We start from the raw sequence: 13,226 nt of genomic DNA, 5'->3' as shown, positions 1-13,226 counted from the left end.
ATGCACCAAATCACGGTTGCACAATCAGATCTGCCCAGTGAGGGCCGCTGTTGATCCTGACAGGATGGCCCTGAGCCTGAGGGATGCCGAGCGCCCTGGGAAAGCCCCTGTGGGAAACCCTGACTCCCCCTGATGAATGACATTCTCACTGTGTTGCCAGGAGTAAGCCACTTACCCTCCTTGGGCCTCAGTTTTCTCTTCTGCAAAATGGGAATAACAATCCTTACCTTCATCACAGGGCCTTTGTGAGGACCCAGTGAAGTACTGTGCACAAACTTGCTTTGTAAATTCTCCAGCCTCTGCTGATGCCTCGTCCATACTCCTCTCCCGGGCTTGTAAAGGCCCTGCTATCTTAGTGTTCTGAAAAGACTTCCCATGGAAACCAAAGAATAAAAGCAAAAAACCCAATCATAAGGATTCCACAGAAAACCACTTCTATTCACGTCCCATGCACTCACACCCTGGGAGACGATGGCTGTCCACTGCTCCCACCAAGACACCTACTTTCTCTCTTTTGTGAGCCAGCAAGACAATCAGCCAAGCTTGACCTGTAGGCAAGGCTCGGCCAGCACAACCTGAAAGTCAACGACTTCAAGAAAACAGCCTGGCAGAACTCAAGCCTTATCTTTATTACCCCGAGTGGTGTGTGTGACTTGAAAACCTATCAGGAGAAATGGTATGAACAGAGTCTCCCCGAACTTCACCCCTGTAGCTGAGAGGAGATGTCACCACGCCACTTCTAGAGTTTTGATAGGTTGGCACCTGGTTCACGAAAAAAGACTGAGATTTTCAGTTGCCAAGGGAATCAAGATGACATCACCTCACTGAGGCTCTTTTATCTTTTCTCGTCTTTGCTTTTTCATTTTTTAAAAACTTCATAGTGGAGTATTGAGTTTCCCAGGTGGCTCGGTGGTAAACACTCCACCTGCCAATGCAAGAGACCTGGGTTTGAAACCCGGTCCAGAAAGATCCCCTGGGGAAGGAAATGGCAACCCATTCCAGTATTCTCGCCTGGAGAATCCCACGGACAGAGGAGCCTGACAGGCTACAGCCCACGGGGTCGCCAAAGAGACTGACATGACTTAGCGACTAAACAGAAACACCACCACCACATTAGAGCGTAGTTGATCAGTGATGTTGTATTAGTTCAGGTGTGCAATCAACAAAGTGATTCAGTTATACATACACATGGACTATTCTTTTTCAAATTATTTTCCTATATTATTTTCCTATCTAGGTTGTTACAGACTATTGAATAAGGTTCCTTGTGTTATACAGTAGGTCCTTGTTTGTTCTTTATTTTAAATATACCAGTGTGTACCTGTATATCCCAGACTCCCAATCTCTCCCTCCCCCTGACTTTCCCCAGCCCCACCCCTCTCATTACCACCATTTGCTGCAACAGGAATGAACCTGGAGATTATCATAAGTGAAGTAAGTCAGACAGAGAGAGACAGATAGCACATGATAACGTTTATTTGCAGAATCTGAAAAAAAAGATACAAATGGACTTTTTCCCCCCCCCCCTCTTCTTTGAAAGAAGGTTGTGCAGATATGAGCAAAAGAATCCATTCTGACTTCATCCCAAACTGGAGTCAAAGTTTTTCTGAGTTCCAAGTCTGAAGTGATAAAGTTGGGGTTTATTTTCTCTTTTCCTCTGTTCTCATGCCTGGGTTCAGGCCCTGAATGGAGCGTCCTTCAAATGTTCCCAAGTAAGCGCCAGGGGTCAGCAGGGGTAACTTCAGGTTTAAGGCCAGCTTTACAGAATGATCTTCAGAATATCCCCACTCACTCATCCAGCCCCACTCTGCCTCCAGCAACTGTGCCATCTCATTTGGACTAAATATAACTTCTCGGTTCAAAGAGAAAATGCGTGGAATGGTCCCACCAGCTTCCTTGAGATATCCGGGGAGTCCACGAAGGTAAATCTAGGAGAATAAGAAGCACATGATTCCATCTTTCTATAAACATACCTGGCTTAAGAGAAATGGAAAGGCAGTGTTTCCAACCTGGCTGGAAACACTGTGCTTCATCTACTTCAGAAAGAAATAGCATGAATCAGCAAAGTGCAGAGAAAACACCAGCCTGGGATCAGACCCGGATGAGGAAAATACCAAACACTAAAAGGGCAAAAGAAAATCTAAGTGAAACTTGCATTTTTGCTCACATTGGGGGTGCTCAGAGAAGCCAATCATGCAGCTGAGTTTCTGAAGGTCACCTGTGTCTCCATTTGTCCCCCATGGCCGCCAAGGTCTGGCCATTTTACCCACTGACCTGGGGTAGCTGGACTTTGGCGGAGTCCGTCCCCACTGATGTATTCGAGCTCATTGCCAAGGGAAAATGAAACAGGCCCAGAAGCAAAATGCCAATAGTGGCAGCAGAAGAAAGGAAGCCTGTTAAATGTCTCTCCCTCTCCATTACCTTTGCTGCTTTTTTAACATTAAATCCCTCAAGAACCAGATGCTTATGCTAATAAAGGCCCATTAAGTAAGCAACTCAGAAAAGGTACAAGAGCACTTCTTCTCACGGAGAATACTAAAAGTTTACCCTTCAAAACAAAAGGGCCCAAAGTCTAAGCCACAATACGGATAGCTGTTCAGCACAGGTATCCTGAGTTAGTCAGATTAACTTGGCCACTTGCTTCCGTGTGACCCCAGGACAAGTCAGTCTTGGACTAATTCTTGGATATGCATCTAATAGGATTAATAACTGTGACTAGCTCATGATTTTTGTGTGCCTTGAAGAGATAATGCAGACAAACACTTAGCACATTTTCTGGTACAAATTCAGTTCTTATAAATGTTAGTTGTCATTGTTATTGTTATAGACCTAAAATATGATATGAAGGGCAGATAAAGGAATTTCTTAAAAATCACTTCACTCTTGATTCTATGTATAACTTGCAGCTTTGCTCACCAACCATAACACTTAATAAGAATTCTTAAATTCCTGTTCCTAGTGCTTCTTAGGCACTGTTAAATCTGACAGAGTTGGGGCTTCTCTGGGAAGCTCACCAACTCCCTGTCTGCATCTGGACCAGGACATTAAGTGCAAATGAAGAACACAGAATTCTCATCTAGACAGAAACAGCCTCTCTCAGGGCAGCACTGCCTACATCAAGGGCTTGCCAATGAACTAAACTGAAAAATAGAAACTGGCCAAGAGGAAATTCAGATAATGGAGTTATCAAGCACTGCCTTTAGAATAACTATGCTTAGTATGTTTTCAGAGCTTAAAAGAGAGAGAGAATGTGGGCCAAGAGCTCAGCCAAAAACTCGGAAGGTTTATTTTTAAAAGAATCAAATGAAATGAAAAGTTCAATAACTGAAATTATCTCAAAAGAGAATTTGTGGACTAGATGATATTAGAAGAAAATATCCAAACCGAAGCAAGAAAGGGAAAAAGGAAGAAAACAGAGCAGAATGTAAAGAAGTATAGATGTGTAGGAAACATGGACAAGAAAATGGCCTAAATGTAGACAGAATCCCAGGGAAGACAGAATAGCTGAGAATTCCCCAAAAGTGACAAGAGATATCAAGCTAATCTCTCAGTAAGTACTATAAACACCAGAAACCAATACCAAAGAAAATTACATCTTTGCACATAGGGAAACTACTTAAAAACCAAAGACATATCTTAAAAGCAGCCAGAGGGAAAGAATAAACTGTTGACACAATACTTCTCAGTAGAAACAATGGAATCCAGAAGACAATGGAATCCCGAAGACTTTGAAATAGTATCTTCAAAGTACTGGAAGAAAATAACTCCCAATCTAGAATTCTATATTCAGCAAAAATCCCTCAAAAATAAAGCTTTAAGTAAACATATTTTCAAACAAAAACTGAGAATATTAGCAGAACATCAAATCTAATGAGAATACTAAAATCTTCTCTTTAGACGGAAGGAAAATGATCCTAGATAAAAGTTTAGAAACGCAGAGAAGAATAAAAAGCAGCAAAAATGGTAAATCTATAAATACAATTTACATAAATCATAACAAACATAACTATCTAATAAACAGTGACAACATTAGGTAATGGTCTTGTGGGGTTTAAAATACATATAAAATTAAAATACATGACAAATAGTAAATAAGTTGAAAGTGGGGTTAGTGGGAGTTAAAATGTTCTGAGGTTTATTGTGTCTAGGGAATGGTAACAATGTGAACTTAGGTTAGATTTTACATAGTCAAGAATGTTGCTATCTCCAGAGTAAGCGCTGATATTAGTAAAAGTATGTATAAGCTAACAGAAGAAGGGAATATTTTCTTCAAAAAGAACTTCTATGAAAGAGAAGGCAAACAAGGAGAGATAAGAAACACAAAAAAGGTAAAACACACTGAAAGAGAAATATGGTAAGATGATATTTCTTATCTCAAGTACATTGTAATTATATTAAATGCAAGATGACTAAACACTTCAATTGAAATACTGAGAAATCAAAACAAAGCCCAATTACAGGCTGCTTACAAAAGACTCACTTTCAATATACAGAAATGGAAGTGTTAAGAGTAAAATGATGAAAAATACATACTATGCAAATACTAACCCCAAGAAAACTAACGTAACTACATCAATATTAGAGAATATAGATTTAGAAGCACTTAGAGAAATAGAGTTATTTCATGATCATAAAAGCTTCCACCTTCTAGGAAGATATAGCAATTCTAAATTTCTAAGCAAGTAACATCATAGTCTCAAAATATATAAAGCAAAAGGAAAAAAACAAAAACAAAAAAAATAGAATTTCATAATCTTTGTAGATTGTAACCCATTTCTTCAAGCAGACAAAATCAATAAAAATATTCAAAACATGAATGACATAATTAATAAACTTGACCTAATTGAGAAATATTAAACACTGAATCCAACAGCTGCAGAATACATACTCTTGAAATATACATGGGAAATTTAGCAAAATACGCTAGTTCAAAAAGCAAGCCTTAGTAAACTTGAAAGGATTGAAATCTTACCATGTACATTCTTTAATCAATAATAGAAAATCTCTAAATGCTGGGAATTAAGTACCACACATGCATAATCTAGACACTATTTACTCATCAAAAATATTAATACAAGCATATCTAAGGAGTCAAACAACAAGCCAGAGTGGGTGTCAAGGGGCAGGCACAGGAAATGAGAAAAGTAAGAGGGAAAGAACAAAATAGAACAAAGAGAGGGGCCTTGCACAGAATGATGATTTTGGTGAAACACGACTCAAGAAGTGTACTAAATTCAACTCTGTACACTAAAGGCCAAAAGTGAAATGAGAACATTATTTTATAAGACTAACAGAAAATCTGAATTGTAGCATGTTCTAAATTTACTAAGTCAGTCTTAGAGCCTCCTGTTTGATATAGAGGAATATTACTGCTAATTAACAAAAAGTCCTTATTCCTCATCAATCAATTCAACGAGCATCTGATGAACACAGATTATATGCCAGAGACTGTGCCAGTTGGTGCAGATACAAAGTCATACGAGATAAGAGCCCCAGCTCTCAAGGCACTTACACCTCGTGGGAGGTGACGTCATATGAAATAAATGGAGGAAATATTATAAGGATAACCACAGAACATAATCGCACAGAAACCACAGCTTACACAACAAAGTAGTACTAGGTATTCGATCACTGATGTTGACTTGGCTGAGAATGACCTACTTTCTGATCTTCGGCTTGCTCTGCAATGAACAAACTCCTTGAGGGCAAGGACAAAAGATTATTTAATTCTGCAATCCCGGTGTTCAGCAGAGTGAGAGTTTATCACATTTTTATTGAATGAATGAACACAAAATGGGTGACAGTTTGAGCCAGTGTTCCAAGTCCTATATCCCTACATCAAGAAACCAGGTGTAGAAACAGCTGGAGCCCTTGACTGGAAGCCAGATCCACAAGGAGATGGTCCTGCTTTTGGTTTGGTCTCTAGATGATGCCCAAATCGCAGATGTAGTCATAGCTCTAGGACTCACTGAGGATGTTATATCCAGAGCCTTGGAGAACTTTGTTATTCGCAGGTCAACTCTGAATCAAACATATGTGATGCTTAAAAAGAAAAAGAAAGCCCTACCCATCATAAAGTTCTAGAAATCACCTGCAGGGCAATGAGTGGACACAGAAGAGCTTATCTGTAAATCAGCAGGATGATAACTTCTCAGAAAGTTTTTGGAAGAATGATATGGCGTGTGAAAGGCCTGGCAACTAGAGATGCCCAATAAATAGTTGCTAAATGAGTTTTTAAAATAATGGGCATTTGGGACTTCCCTGACAGTCTAGTGATTACCTGCCCCTCACAGTGGCAAAAAAAATGTTTTTTAATTAAAAAATAAAATAGTGGGCATTCTTTAAGTTTGATTTCTCCTTCTTCCTCCAATATACCATCCCCCATTTTCCCAAAAGAGGTGGTAATCATGAAGTGGAGAAATATTTTGAGGGACTTTCATGCATAACTCTCAGGACATCGAACTTCAGAAAAGCATCACCACAGTTGGGGTACATAGAGACCAACACAGAATGCCGAAGACAAAATTATTGTTGCAGGCAAGGGCCAGGACTGAGCCACAGAGCAAACGAGACTGGACTGTAGCAGCAGCAACTACAAATCAAAGGGCAACCTGAGGCACATACACGTCCCTGAATCGAGATGGGCTTAACTCCTTCATCAGTGGATGGCAATTCAATCAAGTGGGCCAAGATGCTTGCCCCATATACAATCCCCAGCACCCCAATATCCTCTTCCTCTCATCATAGATTAAGTAGCTCCAGCCTCCACACAGTTTTGAAGATCAGTAAATGACCCAATTTCTTTAGACACAGTCAAGTAATCCCCAAAGTACTTTCAATTCATAAAATGCATCAAAGCGCATTTATTTATAGCCTGTAATGCACCAGAAGTTTTGCTGGATGCTGTACAAATGAGCTTCATATATTCTTGAGCCCTGAGCTTTAAAGAAGGAATCTGGCTTTTCCAACCGTCCTTCTATAAACATGCCCTCCGATGGCTTCTTAATCCTCAAAGTCAACAGTTTTTCCTGAGGCCGCATTTGTTTCAGCTCATCCACAGCCCCTGGCCTCTCTCGTCTCCTCCTCTTTTCCATGGTAGAGAACTTCCCCATATTTCCCTACTATCTCTCCTATTGTTTCTTCTGCTTGCATTGATTTCTGTTCCTCCTCTGAGTCCTACAAGGACATATTCCTGAGGCTTTTGTCTTCTGCTGATTTCTTTTTGGTCCTGAACTAAACAACAACTGACATGTTCAGTTCAGTTCAGTCGCTCATTCGTGTCCAGTTCTTTGCAACCCCATGGACTGCAGCACACCAGGCCTTCCTGTCCATCACCAACTCCCGGAGTTCACCAAAAGTCATGTCCATTGAGTCAGTGATGCCATCCAACTATCTCATCCTCTGCCATCCCCTTCTCCTCTTGCCTTCAATCTTTCCCAGCATCAGGGTCTTTTCAAATGAGTCAGCTCTTCGCATCAAGCGGCCAAAGGATTGACATTTCAGCTTCAACATCAGTCCTTCCAATGAACACACAGGACTGATCTCCTTTAGGAAGGACTGGTTGGATCTCCTTGCAGTCCAAGGGACACTCAAGAGTCTTCTCCAACACCTGACTATGAGCATGGCACCACTTAAGTGCTTTACATATATGAACCCACTTCATGCTGATGAGAGTCCAGGGAGGCAAGTACCGTGACTGTCCCTGTGTTACAGATGGGGAAGCTAAGAACCAGAGGGATTAAGAAGTCCAGTGAAGTCGCTTGCTCAGTCGTGTCCGACTCTTTGCAACCCCATGAACTGTAGCCCACCAGGCTCCTCCGTTCATGGGATTTTACGGCAAGAGTACTGGAGTGGGTTGCCATTTCCTTCTCCAGGGGATCTTCCCGACCCAGGGATCGAACCCAGGTCTCCCGCATTGCAGGCAGATGCTTTAACCTCTGAGCTCAAAACAGCTTGGGAATCAGCATACCTGGGAAGCTTGATAAAATGTAGAATTACATGCTCTGGGAAAAAAAAAAATGGAGGAGTGAGAAGAAGATGAAAAAAGTGGAACTCTGAGAAACAGCAGCTTCATTCATGCGACAGAGGTAAAGAACAGTGGACCCCAAGACGCAGGTGAGAGAGGACAGCAGAGCCAAGGCGGAGTGGTGTCCTGGGAGCTCTAGAGAAGACCTCCAAATACAAGGTTGGTTCTTCCAGATCAGTGAAGGCGATGGGCAGTGTTTGCTGGAACTGATGGTTAGGAGGTCGTGTGTGACCCAGGCGGGAAGAGTTTCAGTGGCATTGAGGGGAAAGAATCCAAATATTTTTTAAGACCCTAAAGGAAGATTTCTCTCTCTCTCACCCTCTCCTTCTCTTTTTCCTCTCTCTCTCCCTTTCTCCATCTGTTGTGCCTAGGACCTAGCTTACACATAATCACTCCTCATTTGCTGGCTTGCCATTGCAGAGGACGAGGAAACTGTCGCCCCAAATCACTGTTGCTGCTTCTGCTGCTGCTAAGTCGCTTCAGTCGTGTCCGACTCCGTGCGACCCCATTGACAGCAGCCCACCAGGCTCCGCCGTCCCTGGGATTCTCCAGGCAAGAACACTGGAGTGGGTTGCCATTTCCTTCTCCAATGCATAAAATCACTGTTATGAAGTCAAAAAGGAAAGACAGTGGGTATGTGACTTGGGAGTTCAGAACTGTAAGAGCAGGGAGCTCACATGTCGGTTTCAAGCTGGACAGGAACCATTTCACGGAGGAGGTGACAGGTGGACAAGGCCCTAGTCCCCCGGTAGAGCGTGCCCACTGCAGGCTGCCGAGAGGACATGGCCGGTCTGCTCAGACAGGACACCACGGTGCTCAGACGATAACACAGTGCCCCGCTTCTGGAGAGGCAGTTGCCAACAGCTGAAGTCACGGTTCCAGGTCACTGTGACCCACGGCCCACCCTGAAACGCCTTCCATTCCTCGACCTCTTAGGGTCGCCCTGCTTTGCTGCTAAGGCCAACGCTCCTTCACTGTCCTTCTCCTTCGTCCTGGAGAGGAAACACCCAGCTCCTCACGGCTGACTGTCGCTCCCACGGCTCTGGGAGCAATAAGGCTTCAAAAGAGGAACCACTCACAGTGTCATCACCACAGCGGTCGCTTCCACGGGATTCCTTTTTCCGATTGAGCATTGGATGGACGGGCTTGGCTCTTGCCTGGGGGTGGAGGGCAGGGTGGGAGGGCATTGCAAAGCCTCTGACTCATTCCGCCCCCCCTCTCACCCTCCCCAGCTGCCCCGAACCACACTTCCTCCTCCTCTGAAGTTAAAGGTCAGCCTCTCATGCTCAGGCCAAGGTTTTTTAGACACACACACTTGCACACACACACACACACACACACACACAAAGGCTGAGAGAATACATTTTTTAAACATGAAAAGAAATAAAGAAAGGAGCTCTCAAAAATAAATTTAAAAATAAATAATCATTCCCCCCAAACTACTTAATAATTTCAGAATAATAAAACTTTCCAATTGTAAATGCGTCAGGAATAAAATAAAAGGCATGAATGCTTCACTGTGTTCACGCAGGCCTCTTAAAAATGATCCTAATTTCTTCCAGAGGCTCCGTAGGGGAATGGCAAGGTTCTCCTCAGTAGAGAAGTATTCCAGCAATAATATAGTCACTTCTCTTCACATGTCCTGAGTGCTAGTATGAACATGGCAATGTTTTACAGCTGGCATCCTGTACACAGCTGCTCAAAAATGCTGTATTCCTAGGGGCTACAATCATGCATTGTGCATTTGAAACGCCTTTCACTAAGCAAGAGCAGTCAGCAGCCCCAGACGACCCCGCCAGGGACCATTACACAGAGCTTTCTACTTCTCCCAGGTCCCCCTGCCCCTGGTAAGGGGTGAGCAGCCCACTGAGCCCTTGGACCCAGGTGATCAACCCAAGCAGGACACTGAATCATGATGTCTCTGCCTTCCGGGTAGTTTCTGCACCCCATCCCTCCTTTGTCCCAACCTCAGTGGTCAGGAGTTCTGTGAAACTGGCTGGACAGAGGTGATTACAATACTGTTTCTATATTACTGATAAAGAAACTGTGTCTTGAACTTCCCTGGTGGCCCAGAGGTTAAGAATCTGCCTGCGAATGCAGAGGATACAAGTTCAATCCCCGGTCCGAGAAGACTCCATGTGCCGCAGGGCAACTAAGTCCCTGGGCCGCAACTACTGAACCCCGTGTGCCTAGAGCCTGTGGTCTGCAACAGAAGCCGCCGCAGTGAGAAGCCCGGGCACCCCAATGAAGAGCAGCCCCCACCGGCCGCAACTAGAGAAAGCTGGAGCGCAGCCACGGTGACCCAGCGCAGCCAAAAGTCAATTTTTTTTTTTGAGTTTATAAGCAACTGTACCTCAGAATTTAACCACACAGTTCATGAGGGGCAATAAATACCACAGCCCACAAGGGCTGCACCTCATCACTCTCTGAACTCACTTCCAGCCCACTGGGACCAGAGGCCCATCCAGTTCTGAAAATGGGGACCGACCTGGTTCCAACAGGAGTCCAGGGTCCTTCTCTTCCCGCCCAGTGTCCCCGCACTGTGCCCAAGGGCCTGACCTTACAGGCGGTGTTCGTAACCACGGCTCCCTCGAACTTCCATAATCCCGCATCTGACAGTACGGCCGCCCGTTTCCACACCTCCTGCTTTGCTGCCTGCCAGTGACAACCTGTTTCAGATTAGCCTTGACAATTTTCTCTGGAGAGCTTCCAAAAATGTCCTCAACCAAACCATCAGGGAAAGGGCTGGGCCTGGCGCCCACCCAGCACCGGGCAGAGGAGAGCAGTCACCGTCACTCCCCTCGGCCCTGGAGACTGCTCTTGGGCACAGGCCACTTCGCCCCAGGAAACTTAGGGGAACTGCTTCAGGTTATTAAAGTTCAATTACATGAGAGGCGTAGTGTCTTGAAATCTATCGCTCTGCTTTTCCTTTTGGCCTTTGTCTCCAAAAGACCTGCATCTTCGTTGAGCTGGGAAGTATCGCAGAGAACGGTAGGATGTTCAAGTAAGGATGTCAAGGAAAAGGAAGATTCAAGCTCACCCTTTAACATCCATAATAAGATTATCAAACCCATGCAAAGGCTTTGTCAAGAGAGAAAAGGGTTTTTCAAAATCCCTTTACCTCCTCTTCTTTAACATTTCAAGCAGCAAGGCTGGAGTTCCCCCTGAGGGAGGTCCCCTCCAGGAATGAGAGAAGGAAGATGAAGAAGGGGTTACAGGTTGCAAACCCCATACCCCAAAGGCCAGCATCTCTCAAAGCGACAGGGCTCAAGAGGCATCAGGTCAGATGTGGGCGGGACCTTCTAGGGACCTTGACAGCAGTTGGCCTTTGCCCCCCTGGAGCAGGAGCAAGCGTGGCAGGGAGACAGGTTGTTGGGCAGTTGGCGGCAGCACCCCGGATCTCCATGGCTGCTGCACCGTATGTCAGGGACTGGGAGTTCCCTGTGCCTTCGGGTGATAAGAAACAGAGGTGGTGAGAGGCAGCTGAGCGGGCACCAATCTTATTGTCAGTGAAGACATCACAGTGGGGAGACAGGCCAGAAGATACGCCCATCAGTGTGCTGCCTAAAGGCTGCTTTATTACTACAATCCCACTGGGGGGCTACCTTCAATATAGAAAAGGCAAAATCAAGTCACCTCCTGCTGCCTGCACCAATGCCACCCTAGTCCAGGCCCCTTTCATCTCACCTTGACTTGCTTTCTAGCTGCGTCAGCTTCCGTGTTGGTCATCCTGCCTCCACCCTTGGTCCCCTGAAGTCTGTTCCTCACCAGGGCGCCCAGGCGATCCCTTTAACATAACTGAAGCCATGTCAGCCCTGCAATCAACACCCTCCAGCAGACTGGCCTGGTGGTCCAGTGGGTTAAGAATCCGCCTGCCGTGCAGGGGACCCAGGTTTGATCCCTGGCCCAGGAGGATACCACATGCTGTGGGGCAACTAAGCCCACACACCGCAACTACTGAGCCCATGTGCCACCACTACTGAGGCCCGAGCGCCTAGAGCCCGTGCTCCACAGCAAGGGAAGCCAGTGCAATGAGAAGGCTGTGCACCGTGCGAGACTAGAGAAAGCCCACTGGGCAGTGAAGACCCAGTGCAGCCAAAACTACAAGCGAAAATAAGACACATAAACCAAGAAACAGTTTTAAAACCCTCCAGTGACTTCATCAGAGAAGGCAATGGCACCCCACTCCAGTACTCTTGCCTGGAAAATCCCATGGATGGAGGAGCCTGGTGGGCTGCAGTCCATGGGATCGCTGAGGGTCAGACACGACTGAGCGACTTCACTTTCACGCATTGGAGAAGGAAATGGCAACCCACTCCAGTATTCTTGCCTGGAGAATCCCGGGGACGGGGGAGCCTGGTGGGCTGCCGTCTATGGGGTCGCACAGAGTCGGACACAACTGAAGTGATTTAGCATAGCATAGTGACTTCATAATCGACTTGAAGAACAACCTGAGGTCCTTACCACGGCAACAGGATGCGACCTGCTCTGGCCTCAGTCTCCCTCTCAAACTCCGTTTCCTGTCTGCTCACCCCACCCACTCCACTCTGGTCTAGGACCTCCTGGCTGAATCTCGAACACACCAAGCACGCTCCCAGCTCGGGCTCTCTGCACCTGCTCTTCCCTCTACCTAGAGTGTTCTCTCAAACGTCCTCATGGCCTGTCCCCTCATTTCCTTTGGGTCTCTTCTGTCTTGTCCTAAGAGAGGCTGTGCCTAAACCATCCTTCCCAAAATGGCAACCACGCCAGGCCACTCTCAATCCCTAGTACCTGCTTTATTCTTTTTAGTGTTCATCACCCCTTTGGGATTTATGTTGTTTTTATAGTAGCATCAGTCATAAAATACATATAATAGAAAATTTACCATCTTAATGATTTTTAAGTGTATAGCTCAGTCTAGTGGGCTACAGTCCATCGGGGTCATGAAGAGTTGGATACAACTGAACACAAACACTTTCACTTTTCAAGTACATTCACATTGCCATGCCACCATCACCACTACCCATCCGCAGAATTCTTTTCATCTTGCAAAACTGAGACTCTGTGCCCATTAAACACCAGCTCCCATCTCTTCTCCTGGTTACAGCAAGCACCTTTCTTCTTTCTATCTCTGTGAACTTATGTGAACCTGATGTGAGTTGTTCTAGGTGCCTTCTATAAGTGAATTCACACAGTATTTGTTCCTCTGGGGCTGGCTTAT

The 13,226-nt window shown here is 45.1% G+C and overlaps 1 long non-coding RNA gene across 1 annotated transcript; it reads right to left on the bottom strand.

Moving 5' to 3' along the window:
- Window positions 1-1,458: 1,458 nt before the first annotated feature.
- LOC105616150 (uncharacterized) lies at window positions 1,459-10,845 on the bottom strand. The gene is made up of 2 exons (XR_009595215.1): window positions 10,586-10,845; window positions 1,459-1,928 (listed from the first exon to the last, which is right to left on the bottom strand). It is a non-coding gene; the product is annotated as an uncharacterized LOC105616150 (long non-coding RNA).
- Between the last annotated feature and the right edge of the window lie 2,381 nt (window positions 10,846-13,226).

The sequence above is a fragment of the Ovis aries genome, chromosome 10, assembly GCF_016772045.2.
Source record: "Ovis aries strain OAR_USU_Benz2616 breed Rambouillet chromosome 10, ARS-UI_Ramb_v3.0, whole genome shotgun sequence".
Taxonomy (NCBI): Eukaryota; Metazoa; Chordata; class Mammalia; order Artiodactyla; family Bovidae; genus Ovis; species Ovis aries.
The sequence above is the reverse complement of the archived record's forward strand: the minus strand, read 5'-3'. Positions and strand labels throughout refer to the sequence as shown.